We start from the raw sequence: 20,166 nt of genomic DNA, 5'->3' as shown, positions 1-20,166 counted from the left end.
ATTCGCAGTCCTGGCTCCAACCTTTTGGAATTCCCTTTCGGTTACCCTGCGCACCTCACCTTCTTACCCTCTGTTTCGGAGGAATCTTAAAACCTTCCTTTTCACGCAAGCCTACCTGACTTAATCTGTTTAGCTGCTGCTGCCCACTGTTCACCACTAGCGCCATGAAACCGCTGGGTAAACGAGCGCTGTACAAATGCTTTTAAATTCAAATTCAAATTCAAATTTAAATTCAAATTCAAATACATTAAAAAAAATTTAAATACAAATATAATATAGGATTCATTCATTTTCAAAAATATTACATTTCATAGCTATAGACATTTGCTATTAACAAAATTTTGAAATTTACTGAAAAAAACATAGGTTTGGGGCCTTATATATAGTTAGGAATTAGCATTTAAAAAACCTATGAAATTCACTGAAAAAAACATAGGTTTCACACCAGTTATAGTTAGGAATTAGCATTTAAAAAACCTATTAAATTCACTGAAAAAACCAAAGGTTTCACACCAGTTATAGTTAGCTGGAAATTTTACTGACATAAAACCATTGAAATTCCCACGTTATAGTTAGTTGGACTCACTATAACTTGCACGCCTGCAATGCACTGCTGATGACGTCACATATTACATCACTCATGATATGGTCAGTGACATCACTCATGACATCACTGATGACACAATCCAGTGAATGTGTGTCTTTCTGAAATATCAATATGTTTTATATATGTATTTGTAAAGGTCGATGGACGAATAAATGTTTAAATAAGTGTGTAAATGGATGTTTATTTCTAATAAAATATTGATTGGTTAACTGGCTTATAAAGTGTATCTTAGTGAATACATATATTAGCGAGTAATTTTTGAATATTTTAAATATATGTATCAGTGTTTCACTTTGTGTATAAGTGGCTGCATGGGTTGGTGACTGACTCACTGTTTGTATATGTTTTTAAGACAGCGTATGTGCAGGACTGTATGGGTGGATGAGTGTGAATATGTGTGTGTTAGTGAGTAAATGCCTGCCTCACTAGTGTTTTTATGAGTAACTACATATGTTTTAATCTAGATCTAGTATATGTGAGTATTGATGTATATAAGTGAGTATATGTGAGAGTGAGAGATTGAAAGAGTTCCTGTTTAAATAAGTATGTGTTTCTATAAGTGATTGTTTAAGAGAGTAAGTATGTGTAAGTTTCCTTAGAAGTAATGTACTAGTGTGTGTATAGCTGTATATGCAAATAAATGGATGTTCAATAGTTTATTTGCATGTGTGAGTAACTTTTGGATGACTGTCGGTGTGTAACAAGATGTATATGTGTATCACTACATATGATGAGTGAGTATATGTATGAGTGACTATATAGAACTGTTGCTGAATGAGAGGATGTGTATATAGATGGTGGAATTACTGAATTGGTTGTTGTAACTGGTATGGGTATCTCAATTTTTTTGAAAATGTTAGTTTCTATTTTTGAATATGTGTTTCAAGGGTTACATTACACCCAAAGGAGGTCTGTCAGTCTGTCACAAGGATGGTGTCATCAGTGATGTCATGAGTGATGTCACTGACCATGTCATGATGTAATATGTTACGTCATCAACAGTGCATTGCAGGCGCGCAAGTTATAGTGAGTCCAACTAACTATAACGTGGGAATTTCAATGGTTTTATGTCAGTAAAATTTCCAGCTAACTATAACTGGTCTGAAACCTATGGTTTTTTCAGTGAATTTAATAGGCTTTTTTAAATGCTAATTCCTAACTATAACTGGTGTGAAACCTATGGTTTTTTCAGTAATTATATATATATATATATAAACACACACCCACACACACATATGGATTTAAGACAGATCAGACCTCCATACTTTATATTTGCAACTTTTAGCTACACCTACACTGCGTTTTTGTCTCTCACTTCCTGGCTGATGTTTTTAATGCAAATCACTAGAGCTGTGCTTCCACGATCTAGTCTTATCTACTGCCTTGTCTGATATTCTATTAATAACTGTCCATATGTTTTTGTTTTTTCTTTCAATTTAAATTAGCTGTTGATGCATATTAAACTCACGTTTGTTTTATTATTTATTATTTTTTGTGCTGTTGTTGATGTTGTGCTTTTGACATGTATGCGTGACGTGACTTGCATTATCGAAGTCTTTTCTCAGTATTTACTCTTCTGCTCCTGCAGATAATGCAGTGGGAACGCTTCCCGTGTCACACAAAGTCAGTCAACGGCCTAATTAGAGTGAAGCTGGAAGCCTGAAGCAATATACTCTGTTGGAAATCTTGGACGAATTCCTGCCTAATACTCAGCTCCAAATGAACACGCCGGCAGGGTTCCAAAGTTCAAGGACACTGTAAGACATTGAACGCAGACAGCAAACACTGTGCTTGGGAACCGTCGCTGCTGCTGGTTTAGCCATTCTAACACACATCCTGCTCAAGTCCAATAGCTGAAAATAGAAAATACAGAAATGCACAAGTTATAGACTATTACATTTTTCTGCGGCTGTTGTCAAACCAAGTCCTTGATTCCCCTTTGCCAGTTATGTTGGATTTTGGCAAATGAGCGTGGGATTGCAACGATAGAAACCATGGTACAGGAAAGGCTGCGTCTCTGTGCCCTTAATTCTCTTTAAGAGTCCGGTTCTGTTGTTGTCTTCACAAGAGGCAATCATTATCTAATTGCTTGTATTATGTGTTCATACAACTGAAAAAAAAAATGGTTTTGCAAGCACTTTCTGGCACTTCAGTACAAACAAATGTGAACATAATTATAGACAGTTGCTTCGGACTCTACAAGTGGAACAAAAAAAATAAAAGAAGGGGTCTATATAGCAGTAGAGGTTGCTTCCAGAAGGGGGCGGGGGCAGTAAGCCAATCATAACGCTGCAATGCAGTGTTGTAATTGGTCTGAGCGCCATGGTTCGGCACTCAGACGGACACAGGGTACTGTACATGTTCCCCACCAGGCTGTGCATTACAGTTCGGGAAAACTGATCAGTGCTGACTGGCCTACCATGTCATGGAAGCAGGACTGATCGACAACTTCTTTCAAAGACAAAATGTTGGGAACATTGCTTGATTTTCCCTGCATGGCACTGCTACATGTCACATGCATGGATGCAGATCAGAAAGAAATGGCATCAGCAGGAGGTCCCCAAGCTGGGCAGATTTCTGGCACCATGGAAGTTCCCTTTTGCTGTCTGGGAGCTCGCCTAAATGCAAGATCTGCTGCTAAGTATGCTGTCAAAAGCTGCAAGATTATCACTCACCATGTCCCCTACCCACGTACTCCATTTGCTCTTTAATGCTTTGTTTACAAAATAAATAACTCCATTCCTTTTACATATCCTACCAGATAGTCCCATTAATATCTTTAAGAAACAGGCCTGGTGAGAAGTGTGATGCTAATTCATGAAGTTCATATCACCTTCAACTAATCTAAGGGCCTGCATTATGAGTCCTTTAAACACATGCTCTTGACATGTAGAGCCAGCACACTCTCCTCTTTGACATGTGCATGCCTTTACGACTCTCCAAAAATCTAACATAATCTTTCTCAGCTGGTCTCCTTGACCTGCTGCAAGTTGTGATATCCACCTTGAACCACTCTTCATCCTGCGCAGCCTTATATGCAGACTGATGTCCCGGAGACGGCTTATTCTCAGAATATTGTGAAATACTTGAACAATCTGGGATACTCTCAAGTGATCAATAGTCCCACTGATGATATTCACAATTAATTCAAGTACTTAGCATCATCAAGTGGCTGGATCATGCTCTTGCAGGTCGCATTCAGATTCATAAAAGTATACCAAATGCCGTTTTGTCACAGTTTCATGGTAAGAAAATGTGACAACTTTCAGGCTGATAAAATCCTTCATGTTGTTCAATTCCCCTCGTTTGATACTGCGTAAGACATTCTATCCCCTGAAAAATATCAGCTGATGGGTAGAAGGTATGGTTTTCTGGTTTTCCTGTGTCGTTGATAATGCCCCCTCTGCTGTCCTCCCTTGCATCTAATGCTTTTTTATTTATTTCTATTCATATAGTGCTTCTAGTGTCGCGCTGGAAGCTGTAGACTCGGTCTATTATCTGCATCATTTGACTGATGTTCTTCAGAAGGAGCCCCAGCAAGGAAACGATGGCTGTGGAGCCACAACACCACCGTATCCATCAATTCCTACCTGGTCCTGCCTTCTCATTCATCATTTCTTGCTTTGGAGGGCCCCTGCTGGGATATCAATAAAATGAAAAGGATAAATAACTTAGGTTGCACCCTCCCACAGGACACCACCAGCAATCCAGAGGGTGCCATTTCAGGTGTGGTGGACTTACATATATACATATCATATTGGGAGTTGTGCCAAAATGCTGGCTGGGTCTGGAAAAGTGTGCGGGCAGGGACCAGAAACTACTCTGGGTGAGCAGTGCCTCTCACATGTAATTCTTCTAAAAATACAGGAGTTACCCACTTTGAGTAGCTCTCATGCTTTTAAAATTACTTTGCAGAGTTGTGAGCCGGGATCCTTCACAATTGTGCGCACCCCTGATTTAGATCACAATGTCCTACTCAACCCACGCAAACAATTATCTTGGGAAGCTTCCAGTTCATGAGGAATCAGGACGGTGTTTTGTTGCTCAGTTTGTTTGTGGTCTTTGACATCCTGGACCACAACTATAATTCTCACCTTTGGTTTTCCGCAGGGGTGAGATGCAAGCTTAGTAACGAGGTCCCAACTTCCCTAATCCACCACAGAAGCCCAACAATGTCAAAGCCTGGAATGGTGAGATGGGGGAAGAGGGGATAACAAGGGAAGAAAAGAAACACATCCAGATCTTCAGAGAGGAACTGAAACCTTCGGAATCCCAGAGAAGGCCTCTATGAAAGACAAAAGGTACGTTGTAATTGAACAGAACTATTCTACAGATTCAATCCCAGTTTCTCTTCCGTTTAACATTGTATTCACACACAGCACATAACTACCTGTGAATATCACCTCTTCCGCTAAATTCAGAAGTATGAGAAGCAGGATTACACATCTTTTCTGTGTATGTAAAATGATATGAGCATTAGGTATTTCATTAACCAAGAAACATGGCAAATATTTATGAGAAGAAATACTATGTACTAACCACTCAATTACAATACATAACATTACTTAGCCCCAAAACAGAATAATAAATCCAAAGGAAAAAAACAGAAAAAACACTTCCCATCTGGAGAGACTTTACATAACACAAGAAAAACAGGCAAAAACACCAGAAAATAGGCAGGGCTAAATGGGAAACAGCGTTTACAATGCTGTAAACACAACGTGGTAACTTTACAACGCGGTTGTTATAACGACCGCGTTGTTAACGCACGCGCTATTATCAACGACTTGCTGTTGGGTGTGTGCAACACTGGGGAATGAGTTGGATTTTAAATCCAACACCTTCCGGGTTGTTGCACAAAGTGGAGTAGGAATAGTATTCCTAAGTCCAGCGTACCACCTACAACAAGTCGTTGAAACGACTTGCGATGTAATGGCACGCGTAGTGAGAACGCGGTCGTTGTAACAACAGCGTTGTAAAGCCATGCATAGTGAATGTATGCGATGTAACGTCATATATTCGGACAGAACATCTCCTTATAATTAATTCCTTGACTTCAGGAATTTGACTAATTATTTTTTTTTAATTCTATCTTAACTGGGAATAGTGCACACCAGGAACCGGAATCTCTAAGCGCTGTGGAGACATATTAGATAAGTATAGCACAGTTATTATTATTGCTCAGAGCATGTTGAGACTTTACTGAAACTCTGGATTTTTTAGAGTTTCTCTGTTTCTTTCCTCTTTTGCAGGATTTCATTGCTTAAGTAAGCGTGAGGCCAACCGCGATGAAGACGAGTCCCAAGGAGTGAGGAAAAATGCTGTAGTGCAGCCCGACGCCGGAAGCCGACATCGAACGCAAAAGTGACCCCGAAGTAAACAGGTGAGTCAATGGGCAGAGACATATGACACGCTTGTGTGAACAATAATGCGAAGCACTATTCCCTTGCCGCTTTCCGTCTTTATTCCTGACTTGCTCCGCCCCATCTGCATTCGCGGTCTGGCGGGTAGCAAGCCTGACAATAACATTCTGCTCACCTAGAATTAGTCCTAAATTATGTTTCAGATATTCCACTCAGCAATTCTTCTAAAATAGTAAAGCTAGATGATTCCCTTTCCAAAGTGACAAATGGGGTATTCCAAGGTTTTTCCTTCTCTCTGATTCTATTCAGTACTACATCTAACAACAAAATTGCATTATCCTTACAAACAGACTTTTTGATTCAAATAACCCATTTAATTAATTTTAATTTTGCTCCTCTGCAGTGCTCCTGATCTATTGCACATTTTAACTACTTAAGTCCTAAGAACTCTCCTTGTGCTGATCCTTTTTTATATTTAGAGCAACCATGTTTACACCTTCATAATGTTTTCCACAAATCAGGCCAATCTTTTTTTTCCCACATTTTTAGGATTGTAAATTTACAATGTGATTATAGCCAAAATGTGACAAACGTTGATTGTTTTTAACAAAAAATGGGAAATAAGTGCTGTTCAAGTATGTGTGCTGATTTCTTCTAAAAATAGCATCAACAACAGTTTTGCTGTGCTAAGTTTGTCCTCTTCCCAGATTCCATAAATCACAGAAAGCAGCATTGAAAAGACCAGTTTTGGCAATTGGTGGTAAATATTTCATATTCTTGGGGTAACTGCACACAATTTGTGAGTGAAAGAGATGTGAAACCCATGGCTGAATTTGGATGGTTATACATTTATGAAAATAAAACAATATTCAGAACGAAGCTAGAGATCACGTTTGTGCCAATCGCTCAAGGAGCTAAATGTCTCTTCTAGTATTTGAGGGATGAAGTAGTGTCTATTAGGATGGCGGTGGACATTACCTCTGGCGTCTCGACTGTACTCCATCTGCCAAATTTAGAGATGGCTGCCAACTCTGCTGTCATCTCTGTCCATCGAAAGGAACCCCTGTCATGATGGTTCCTTTCAGTGCATTAAAAGTATGTTGGATGGCTGCTACCGAATATGACGGCTATCCTCCAATCTTAAATTTTTTTTGTCCTCAGCTCTAAGAAACCTCCAGGTATTCGTGCGCTTTATAAATCCCAGTAACATTAACATTTGTCTTTTTCCTGTTTTCTACCAGTATGTGGGGGTCATTCTTGTCTTTTCTCTGTCCCTGTTTTTACTGTTATTGATGCCGTCAGAGGAAATTTTCCATTGACAGAGCCAACCGGTCTCCGTCAATAGAATACTTAAGGTCCATATGTCTCTAAATGAGATGTACGGACCGAGGGTTTGGCGAAAAGGGTACTTCATTGCGTTTGTGCCAGAGTCCTGTACACCAAACTCTAAATCAGGCACCAACTGTTGAAATGAAAATATAGTAAAGGTAAGTAGGTAAAAAGAGAAATAAGTAAATGTTTTCACATGTAGGTTTTCACACTGTAATCTGATCTACAAAAGTAATACAGTATTACGTCTGTCAGGTACTTCTGATTGCAAAGATTCAAAATTGTGAATAGTTGGTCGGTTTCCCTGGGTGCCGACAGATTGCTGGCCTAAATATCACCACTGTCTACATTCCAAGAATGATTGAAATTCTAAGAAAAATTCTTGGCAATTTCACTGAGCATTTTTTCTTCTATTGCGGGGAATATGCCCACCCACGCTGGTAGGGAACCATTTTTATTGGCAGAAGTTTGGGTACACTGGATAGTAGCACGTTTGTTGTTCCGAACAGATTCCAGAACGTCGTCTCACAGAAACATGAGGAAATTCTATTACCCAAAATGTAACATTTGCAGGGCATTTCTGCGTAATAAAATGAAGTGGGATCAATCAAATCTATATCACTCCGGACTGCTTTTAGTATCTAGTTTTCAGAACTGTCTGGGATGGTAGGTTTCCCTAGGTGCTGGTCAATTTCGGCCTCAAACACCTCATTTACCCTCTTCCAAAGACTCAATGTAACTTAAAACAAAAATCATCATGCTTCCTTGCTGTGTTATTGTCCCTTTGCTATCCCGGACATTAGACCCACCAGCACATGTGGGGTACCGTTTTTCTCAGGAGACGTGGCAATGCAGTATAGTAAGACCTTTGTTATTGGCTTGGAATACCCAAGATTTCTGCCACATAAATAGGGGGATCCTTTTGTTTTTGGAACTATAATTTGACATATGCATGGCATTTTGTGTAGGGGCGTGCACAATTTGTGTAATTTGCATCTGTGTAATTTTACAAAATTTTGCAAAATTACATGAAATTAATCATAATTATGCAAAATACAAATCCATCATTTCTCACTACATTTTAGAGTGAAATGCAGCCTCATGTCAATTTTTGGCGCAAGGGCACATTTGATGAAAAGCTCGGTGAACACCAGCTGCTTGTGTTCTGATGCTCCTGCCCATTTATGGTAAAACATTTTTTAAATCATTGTACGTTTGCAGGAAATGTTTACTGCAAATGGCACGAAATTATGCAAGGTGATATAATTGTTTAATTTTGGGAATGTTGCATAGAAAGCATAACATAAAATTCCCAAAATGACACAAATTACGCAAGTTTAATTTAAATTCCGCCAAGGTCTAATTCTATGTAAGATAATGTCCTACCCTACAGTCACCTCAGAATCAGAAGGAAATGAGAAATTCACTGGACCTAGTTTTTACACGTTTTCCAAACTATCCACTTCGTAGAACATGCAGAGTTCCATAAAAGTTATTCCGCGCTCTCCAACATTATGTTGGCGAGCGCATGTGAGGAAAATCGAACGCTAGACCACCTCCCAGTGAGATTTCTCAATGCGGTCAGTCATGGATGGTTGCAACTGCTCGTGTTGAGAAACCATCCGTTCACTTTGAGGAAGCTGCAGCTGGAGTAGAAAATCTACTCAAGCGGCAGAAAGAAGCAGAGCCCTCTTGCACTACGCATGGTGTCTTTCGCGCTTCCAGCGCAAGACAATCACCCGGTGCTAAAACTCAGCACAAACGGCCCGACCTAATGCAATCCGCCTCTTGCAGAACTCCATGTGGCACGGCTGAGTTTTTTGGTCACCGCGGAGTTCCGCATAGCGGAACTCCGTGAACTCCGCCCAGCCTACTAGTTAACACCTCCTCCAGAAATCATAGACATTATCACCCCCCTTCTTTACATTTTGGACACCGATACTTGTGCTTAGGAGGCTATCTACCTCCCTTAGGTGTGCTGATCGGAGGTAAACATAGTAAACTCTTAAAGGATGGCAGAAAGACTGACATGGGCCATGGCGTCGGGGGACTTTCGACTGCATGATGAGGTAGCGCATTGCCACATTAATTTGTTTAATTTTTCATTTGTTCTAAAGGCCTTTTGGCCCACTAGCAGGAAAATTAGCGATAAATCCCCCATTCATACTATCCTGACGCAACGGTTGGGGAAGCTGGCCAATGCCATGTAGGCCCATTCCCCCATCAGCATTCTTTTTTCAAAGAAATATTTCCCCGGTGTCTAGTCTACTTTTGCCTTCCACACACAGACATGTTAGAGGTAAATCACTAATCTGCCACCTCAGGTGCCAGGGTTGAGATGAGCATCCCAACCGCAAGATGGGATGGCCCTCCCACCCCATTCCTTTTTTAGGTCTCGCCTAGACGAAAACAAAAAGCGAAGCTTTTTGCTGTCTAGGGCGAGACAACTTATGTAATCACTTTCGGGGGAATGTGGACAGCAGACTGTCACGAGCGTCTCCTGCCGGAGATTCTACCTTGTGAGCGCGCACGTCGCCGTGCCTCATTTTCCCATTCTGAAACCAAGCCACACTCACGCATGCGCACATACACACACTGCATACACACACACACGCACCACCCCCGTAAACAGACACACTCAAACAGACACACACGCGTACACCCCCACCCTCAACCCCACTCACCGGGCTCCTCTCCCCTTACGCATGTGAAGGCACTGTGCTAGAAGGTGCGCTGTCTAAAATCACCGCCGCCTCCCACAGCGGCATTGTATGTAAATTAAAACTTGCCTCCCCGTAAACACCGCCGCAGCCCGGGAAGTTCGGTAGCCTCACAAATCCCGAGCGCAGCTCCTCTGACGTCAGACGAGGAGCCGCGCTGGGATTGGTGCCGGTGGGGCCGTTGCCTGGCAACGGAAGTGTCGTCGACGCCGGGCGGGAGGGGCTTCTTTGCGTAACACATCACATAATCTCCCCGTGTTTACAAGAAAATAAATATTTCCTTGTTTCTTTTGTTAACAATTGTAATTAATTGAACCAATAAACAAATACTCGGAGGATGGGGGACCGCACCCGCCTTGGCTGAGGAGCCCTCTGCGTTCCCTGTCAGGAGAATCGGGTGCGAGCCCCTGGCCTGCGGTGACACCTCCTTTGCAGCCCCAGGGCCCACCTCCGCCAAGCCATATCCTCGGCCCGCCTTGACTCGTCGGACCGCTCGAGCTGCTACTTCAGGCCGGTGTCCCGCAACTAGGCTCATCGGAAGCTGCAGGGGCAGCGGGACGGCGTCTTCCTGGTGTGGGACTCGTCCACGTGCCCCGGAGACTACATGCTGTCCGTGTCCGAGAACTTGCACGTCTACCACTACATCATCAACTCGCTGCTGCCTTCGAGGCGCTTCAAGATCGGCAACCAAGAGTTCGACAATCTGCCGGTGCTGCTCGAGTTCTACAAGATCGACTACCTGGACACCACCGTGCTGACCGAGCCGGACGCCAGGTAACACCCGGACTGGGTGGGGGTGTGGGCAGGTAGCGTTTGTGAAGGGCTGGCAGGGTGGCGGGATCCACAATAGGGCAGCCAGCGGTAATCGTAATGGTAGTTACGGAGCGTGAACTACCCCCTGCCGAGGCGTTATCAGATGACCCCTTGTCACTAACGATGCAGTTTTCAACTCCTGAGCGTTGGTTCGTTTGGGTCAGTACAACGGGCCCAGGACTGCTGCTCCCAGAATGCATTGTGTAAAACAGTCCAGGACAGGAGCTGTGTTCTCGGTGGCTGTCATCTGGTAGCCTTAGGTACGTTTAAGTTGTTTGTGGGTGTCATTTAACTGTTTAGCGCTTTTAGGTAAGGGGGGGGGGGTCTCGAGTACAGACCGAGATGGAGCATGACACTAATAGTTTGAAGCAAATTTTCCCTTAGCATTTTGAGTCCGTAAAGAACCAACCAGGTGACAACCGGGAAATGGGAAGGGAATCTCTGTTTGGTTAAAATCAGAACATCCAGGCGTAAGGTTGGTGTATGCTAGGAGAACGAGTCTCCGTCACCATGGCCCCATCAGATAGCTTGGCCATCACAAGGAGGATCTCACGCCCTCCATTGCTTAGAGGATTCGTAAGACAACTTGTCTCTTCCGGTGCCGTTTTGTGAGCGCTCGTTGTCCTGTTTTCAGAGCTCGTTGTGGTCCGGGGGGCCAGTCACTGCCCCACACCGTCCACCGGGGGAGAAGAAAGCCGCAAAAAAACAGAGGTGAAGGAAACAGAAGCACGGATAGGAGTCGACAAAGAAACAGGCCCGTACTGGCGAGCAGAAAACACCAAAGAATGAATTAAATACAAACAACAGGGCTAAAAAAATAATGGCATGTTCGCATGTATTTGCATTTAAGAATCAGCTCCGACACCCACTACGCAAAAACGTATCTTATGCAATTATAAATTTTTATAGGAACGGGGTCTGTGAAATGTGGGAGACTTCACAATCTGAGGGGCACCCCATTTTACGTAACTTTACGCCACTGAGCAAGGCGGCCCTTTTTGTCCATACTGCAGTAGCTGACGTTAGGGGCAAGCGGGTCGGGTTGCGAGGCCCTAGGCCCATGCTTCTCAAATCTTTCCATACACTTTTAAATTGCCACTTCACGGCATGACATAGCAATGCGGTGGGGTGACTCGACAGTGGCACAGCATGATTAACCTGTCTCAAAAAAGCTTTCAAGATGTGGCCACACCCACCGCCTATTCCACCTGGACAGCAGAAAAGCTGAGTCCCACAGCCTGTAAGGCGTTTGCTTAGAGCGCGGGATCCTTTCACTGCTGCCGAACAGCATGCATGGTCCGGACATTGTAATTAAGTTTAATGTTGCTAGCCATCTGGGTATTACTGAAGCAGGTTACAACATTTACACAACACAAGCCAAGCTTGTGATCTCCAGCATATTAATTTTTTTATTTCCATTTAATGCTCTTTGGAACAACAATTTTATATTACTTGTGTGTATTACCACTGGCCAGAATTTCAAAGACTTATATTCACGCAGGTGAAATAATACTATTGTGATTAGGGCCGTTTTTTGGAGTCTGACCGTTTATTTCCTCCTGTTACATGTGGTATAATTTTAAGCAAATGATTGGCGTGGCAGATATGATGTAAGGCGCCCACTGCCCCAAATGAAATCACATGAAGTGGTATATCACAACTTCTGGACTAAGAGGTGTGGTTCTTCAATTTTGTTATCCTGTACCCCCGGTAATGCCTGGCTCCTGTTGTCACACAGGGGATGCAGCTACCCTTCCTCCTTCTGTTCCGGGGACCTGCAGCTTCCAGCTCCCCCCTCCTAACATCAAGCCCCGTTTTTATTTTACCGAATCACATGCTCATGCTGCTGCCTGGTTTGTCTACATGCACACAGGCAGAATCACTCGGTACAAAATGGCTCCTGTTCACTCGTCAGTACGGTCTTGCGCCGCCCCACCTTCCCCCTGCCAAATACATTAATTCCAAATACTGCTTATTTTCATATCAGACTGACTTCTCACATCTGGGATAGCAGGGGCACCTTCCACAGTGATTAGTGCTTCACAAAAAATAATTCTCGGCTAGCGCTCAGAAGCCTTGAAGCTTTGATTGAATAACACTGCAGTTTGATGCCCCGCTCGTCTTTGATGCTAAGCGTTCCAGACACTGATTTTATTAAGACTCACTTGGAGCTCTAAACTGTCACTTGATCTTTCTTTGGGTCATTTCGTTTGCCCGGAAGGACTAACATATCTGTGAAACCCTCTTCTTTTATAGTTTGAGCATCGTCTTCGTTTAGCAGGATAACATTATATATTTGAAAATACAAATATCCGGGAAGAGCAGAGAGCAAATCTCCGCGATGTTGGGCATTCTCCTATCATAAAGGAAGCGTGTTGGTGGGACCTGTGGCATCTAACGCATCATTTAACCCTATATGCGTGGGCACCTACCACAATAATGTATAGGATGAGTTTGTTCCGTTCCCGTTTTTAATTTGATGTAAAACTCAAATCACTGCACACTCTCTACTACACACTCTCTACTACAGTCACTACTCTCTACTACACACTCCCTACTACAGTCACTACTCTCTACTACACATTCTGCTACACACTCTCTACTACAGTCACTACTCTCTGCTAAGCACTCTACTCTCTACTACACACTCTACTACACACTCTCTACTACACACTCTACTACACACTCTCTACTACAGTCACTACTCTCTACTACACACTGTACTACACACTCTCTACTACACACTCTACTACAGTCACTACTCTCTACTACACACTACTACACACTCTCTACTACAGTCACTACTCTCTACTACACACTCTACTACACACTCACTACTACAGCCACTACTCTCTTCTACACACTCTATACTACACACTCTCTACTACACACTATCTACTACAGTCACTGCTCTCTACTACACTCTCTACTACACACTCTACATTATACACTCTACATTACACACTCTACATTACACACTCTCTACTACACACTCTCTACTACACACTCTACACTACACACTCTACTACACTCTACTACACACTCTGCTACACACACGCTCTACTTCACACTCTACTACACACCCTCTACTACTCTCTACTACTCTACTACACATTCTCTACTACTCTACTACACACTCACTACTTTCTACTACACTCTACTACAGACTCTCCACTCTCTACTCCACACTCTCTACTTCAATCTCTCTACTTCAATCTCTCTACCTCAATCTCTCTACCTCAATCTCTCTACTTCAATCTCTCTACTTCAATCTCTCTACTTCAATCTCTCTACTTCACATTCTGTATTACACACTCTCTACTACACACTCACTACTCTCTACTACACACTCTCTACTACACACTCTACTACACTCCCTACTACACGCTCTCCTACACACTCTACTACACACTCTACTACACACTCACCACTGTACTACACACTCACTACTCTCTACTGCTCACTCTCTACTACACACTCTCTACTACACACTCTCTACTACACACTCTAGTACACACTCTAGTACACACTCACTACTCTACTACACACTCTACTACTCACTACTCTCTCTACTCACTCTCTACTACTCACTCTCTACTACAGTCACTACTCTCTACTACACTCACTACTACACACTCTGCTACACACTCACTACTCTACTACACACTCACTACTCTCTACTACACACTCTCTACTACACACTCACTACTCTCTACTACACACTCTACTACTCACTTACTACTCTCTACTCACTCTCTACTACTCACTACTACTCACTCTACTACTCTCTCTACTACTCACTCTCTACTACTTACTCTCTACTTCTCATGACAATGCCATTTATTTATCTGTTTCCAAAACCAACACATAAATAAAACATTTGTCATTTACAATGCCAAAAGCGCTAACTTTTGCAAAGGCGAGACTGTTGCACTGTAAATGCTTGTTAATTACATGTATGATAAATTTGTGAAAACATTGGGCCTGATTTAGATATTGACGGACGGCTTACTCCATCACAACCTTGCCGGCTATCTCATGCCCTGAAATATAAAACCCATTATATTCAATGGGATTGTTATTTTGGCAGATGGAATATCCATCATAGTTGTGACAGAGTAACCTGTTCGCCAAGATCTAAATCCGCCTCATAATCTTGTATTCTCATTACTTTAACATCAGTGTCTCTTTTTCATTTGTACATCATATGTATTTATATATTTTCTAATCCAATATGAATGCTGTTTTCTTATTGAGCTGAAGGGCCCTTAAGTCTCTGTGTGCCTGCTAAGTTTCATGGATCTACTGAGCCTAGAAGTCTTGTTATTCATAGTGGTACATTTGCACATTTCCTGCATCTCGTAGTCAAATAGTTCTGGCAACCAGAAGGGCAATTTAAATAAATTAATGAAGTCAGTAGTATGTGCATGAATTGTATCTTTTGCTTCAATGTTAATTGTTATGTTGGGTTAATTAGTTATATAGACTGCTCGGTTACTCTGGGGTCTCTTGGTGCTAAACTTTAATGGCATAGCAGAGGAGGAAGTATGAAGAAAAGGACTAGATAGTATTAAACAAACAGGTTTTCAGGGCTTTCATGAAAGTTAAAAGATTAGGCGACTCTTTGATGTGCAGTGGAAGAGCATTCCAAGCTTTGCCTGTCCCCAGCATGAAACCTCTGCCTCCCCAAGCAGACTGCCTAAACCTAGGAATTACTGCAAATTTGGCTGAAGCCGAACGTAGGGCTTCCTACATTTTCTCCATGCAAAGATCCTGTGACCTGCTCATCAGATATGTTTCCCTGTAAGTAACAAGTTGCTATTATGTGTGTAACTTGTATAGAGAGAAAAATGTATATAAGCTGTTCATGTTTGCATGCACTTTAGCATTGCATTCTCATTTTTGGGTGATAGCTCTGGTACACTGTTCGCTATTTTTGCATTTTATGCATGATAGACTTTTGGCTTCCAGACAGGTTGTTTTTTGTTTTAACAGATGGTTCTTAGGCTGGGAAAATCTACTCCACATGCAGTAGACAGGAGAGTATAGGGCTGGACTCCACATGTTGAACCCAGGTGAAAAAATAAGGAAAGGTATTCACAGGGGGACTGGGGTGGAGCAGGACCCAGCATCAGACCTGGAAAATTGCATAAAAGCAAAAGCATAAGTGAACCAAAATGTAGGTAAAGTCTAACTGAGCTTACCATATAATTGCTTGCTTGCTTCCTTTGCATGGCCTGTATTGGTGTATATGGTGCCCATTTGTGGTCTGGGTAGGCAAAAGGGAAAATAGGTTGGTTGGACAGGTAGGATTGTGAGGAGTCCAAAAAATAGGAAATGCGTATGCAAGTGAGAATCCATGGTTTAGAGCGAGCAGTTCTAGAAATACTGTGGTAATGGGGAAGCAAGGTAGTGGTGCTAAGACCCTAATCACAATGCCTTGAAGGATGAATGTGTGTGAGACAGAGGCCCTGTGATCTAATTGTAGCAAACTCTTCACAAGCTACTCTGATTGTTGCTTGAAGGTTCCCCGAGAGTAAGAAGATCTTTGAGTGTTAGTGTGTGATATTTTCCCTTTCTCCCTGGCCGAGGAAATCAGTTAGAAAATGTAAAACTGAGCACAAGGCCGCAGGACTCCCTCCTTGCTGCACAGATGTAAGTGAACGGTAAGTTAAGAGATGGGGTGGCAAAATCTGAATGTAGCGAGCCCCACCAGTAGGGATTCCTGCCCTTATTATGTACTAACAATGTGGTAAAGGCATGTGCAAGTACTTACAAGAGTGTGTGAGACTCATTAATGAGGATGGAAAGAAGGCTTTTTCTGAGCATGGTACCTATGAGGCAGAAAGATTAGCCAACTTACAGAAAAAACTAAAGGATGATAAAAAAATAACAGATGTCAAGCAATGGCTTCTCTTATTCCAGTGACATGAGGAGGCTCAGAAGCTTAAGCATGGATCCCAAATAGGAGGTATAAGAAATACACAGGAGAAATAAGAGTACCAAATGAATCACTTAGGGACAGAGTCAAGGTTGGTGTTCCGATTGCTCAACTTCCTCCTCTCTATCTATTCCCCCAGATCACTGAACCACAATAAAAAGAGAAAGCGAGGAAGGACCTGAGAGACGGGGATCTGCTGGACCTGTGGACATAACTGGTTGGATGTGAATCAATCACTGTGATTGGTGGTGCCAAGTAAAATGAGAAAAAGATTGGCAGGAACATTGGTGTGTCTGAGGGTTGCTCTGTAATAAAGGCAAGCTGAATGCATGTCTACTCATCTAAAATCCCTGCACTGGCTCCCAATAAGCAAGAGGATCCAGTTTAAAGCCTTGGTTCTGGCATTCTGGGCCATTCATGGCATGGGCACCGTCTATCTCAGGAGACGGGTTCAACATTATGTTCAATATAGTGCCCTGAGGTCCTCTGGTCAGGCCCTGATGCTTATTCCTAAATTTTCCCGCTCACGGGCAGGCGGGCGCTCATTCCAAGTGCTGGACGCCCGCCTATGGAATAGTTTGCCTCTTCATCGTAGGCTGGTCCAGGACCTGCTTGCTTTCAGGAGACAGTTAAAAACCTGGCCTTTTTTGCCATAATGCCTCTGTCCTGGTTTTAGTTTGGCTGTTCCGAACTCTGATTTCTGTGGCCCTAGCCAGACCTGCAGCGCCGGGAATCTCTGTGGAGTAGCCGTGCGCTTTACAAATACCAATTTTCATTTAATTTCAAAGGATGTCTCATTTAATGTGATTGCGAATGTGTGTCCAGTTTCAACGGATTGGACTAAGATCTCGAATTGGAAGTAAAATAAGGATGAAGCACTTACTGATTGGAATGAAACTTCCCTTTCTATGTCAATTCATTGAGTATGAGAAGGAATTCAACAGTGTGGTCAGAGAGACCCTTTGGCAACTCCTCTGCCACTATGGTGTGTCAGATAAACTTGCAAGAATCATCAGGAACTCTTACGAGGGAATAACCTACAACTAAGTCCATGGAAGACAATTCACATGAGTCTTCCAAGTGAGGACCGGAGTGCGCAAGGGCCGCTTGTTCTCGACTTTTCTCTTCCTGCTGTTCATAGATTGGATCATGAAGACATCCACAGCAGGGAGAAGCAATGGGATCCAGTGGACATCCTGGTTGCAGTTCACAACCTTTGCAGACGAACTGGCCATACTCTCCCATACCCATCAGCAGACGCAAAAGAAAACCTATAATATGGCAGCCACATCAACACCACTTGGCCTTAACATCCATGGGGGAAAACCAAGATTCTGAAACCTGACATGGACAACAGAGCTGCAGTGACTATTGCAGACTAAGAGGTTTAGGCCTACACCTACCTGAGTAGTGTAGTAGTCAAGCAGGGCAGCACAGACACTGACATCAAGGCAAGAATCGGTAAAGCAAGGACACCTTCATTTAGCTAAAGAAGATATGGAGCTCCAAGAACCTTAAGCTGCAAACCAAGATCAGGCTTTTTAACAACAATGTAAACTTGGTCCTTCTGTATGGAGCAGAATCTTGGAGGACAACAGTGACCACCACCAACAAAGACAAGACCTTCATCAACACTTGTCTGAGGAAAATCTTCCAAATCTGCTGGCCAAACACCATCAGCAACACCTGACTATGGCAGCACACTTCCCAACTACCTCCCCATGAAGAACTCATAAAAAGATGCTAGGGCTGCTCAGGTCACACCCTCCGCAAGCCTGCCTCAAACACCACCAGGTAAGCCCTGACCTGAAACCCTCAAGGGAAAAGGAAAAGAGGAAGCCCAAGCAACACCTGGTGCCGAGGCCTCAAAGCTGACTGCAAGAAGATGGGTTACACCTGGAGTCAGATTGAAAAAGCAAAAGACAGAGATGGCTGGCGAGTCCTGGTTGACGGCCTATACCTCAGGAGGGATAGTAGGCATAAATAAGTAAATATGTACTGGCTGATTATTTAGACTGACTTAAGAATGTGTTTGAGAGTTCTCAAGTATAGTCTGTTCTTTAGAGATGTCTCAGGAATCTATAGGTGCTGCTTTTAAGCATTGATTGTGCCGAATGTTAGGAGTTAGTTGTTGACTATCTGCATCAGATGATTAACTAACAAGTTAGCTGAATTGGTGATGGTTGCTAACAATTGCATAGCATCACAAGAGAGAAAGAAACAGAATGTAGAATCAAAACTGACCTGATTGAATTTGCAGAATGTGGTAGAGAGTCGTTAATGGTGCAGGATGGGGAGTACCACAAAAGGAGGAACAAAGGGGGCAGGAAAAGAGAGTAAGGAGAGCTGAGAAAGGCAATGGGAGGAGCAGGGGAGAGGCGCTGAGAATGGGAGGGTAATGTTTTATCTGCAGACAGCTGGGGAATAGGAAACAGAATGGTTGTAACTCAAGTACCCATTAAAACTTGAGGCGGAGGAAGGGATCCACACCTATAATAGTTGATTTGATTAAGCAAGGGTTTTTATTACCAACTGCTAGTAGATGTAATACCTTGATTCTCTCGATACGTAAGACAGGAAAGCCAATGTGTATAGGTTTGTACGTCACAAAAGTGACATCAATAATGTGGTTCTCCCGCCTTCTCTGTAGTTTCCCACCCTGCCACCATCCATTCTTATATCCCTGTAAAACTCCCAATGGTTTACTGTGGTTTTCCTTTGGCCTCTCCTTTCATGGACCAGACTCTCTCAGGGGTTTACCTCCTTTTATCTTTTCCCAGTCAATGAAGAATGATTTAAATACGTTAGTTTGCCCTCAGGATTCTACTTTAGTCCAGTATGCTGACGATCTGGCTTTGGCAACTTTTATTCTAGATCATTGCAAGAAGGACTCCATCGATCTCCTTACCAAATTGGATAAAGTGCAATGGTCTTCCACAACAAAAATACAGTTTTGCCTTCTTCGATTGTGATACTGTGGTCTTGAAATATCTTCTGGTAAGAGCCACTTGTCCTCTGAACTAGTTGAATATATTTGTTAGTAGCTCCACCCTATCACTATCTCACAGATATGTACCTTTCTGGGAATGGGTGATATTGCTGACAGTGGATCCTGAGCTATGCCAAAATAGTGAAACCTTTGCAAGATTAGGGCAGAAAAGACACCCTCGAACAATTACAGTGACCTAGTGAAGCAAGAAATGCATTCTTGGAAATCTGTGCATGCCTTAGGACTCCCCAATTATACCAAACCCTTTACTTTATGTTGTCATGCATTTCATGGATTTGCATTTGGAATGTTGGCACAGAGTCATGGGGATCAGTAGAAGGCCATATCTTATTATTATTCAATTCGAGGCCCAGTCGCAGCTGGGCTCCCGCCTTGTCTATGGC

Source organism: Lissotriton vulgaris, chromosome 6 (assembly GCF_964263255.1).
Source record: "Lissotriton vulgaris chromosome 6, aLisVul1.2, whole genome shotgun sequence".
In the NCBI taxonomy this organism is placed as follows: domain Eukaryota; kingdom Metazoa; phylum Chordata; class Amphibia; order Caudata; family Salamandridae; genus Lissotriton; species Lissotriton vulgaris.
Note: the sequence above shows the minus strand (reverse complement) of the source record.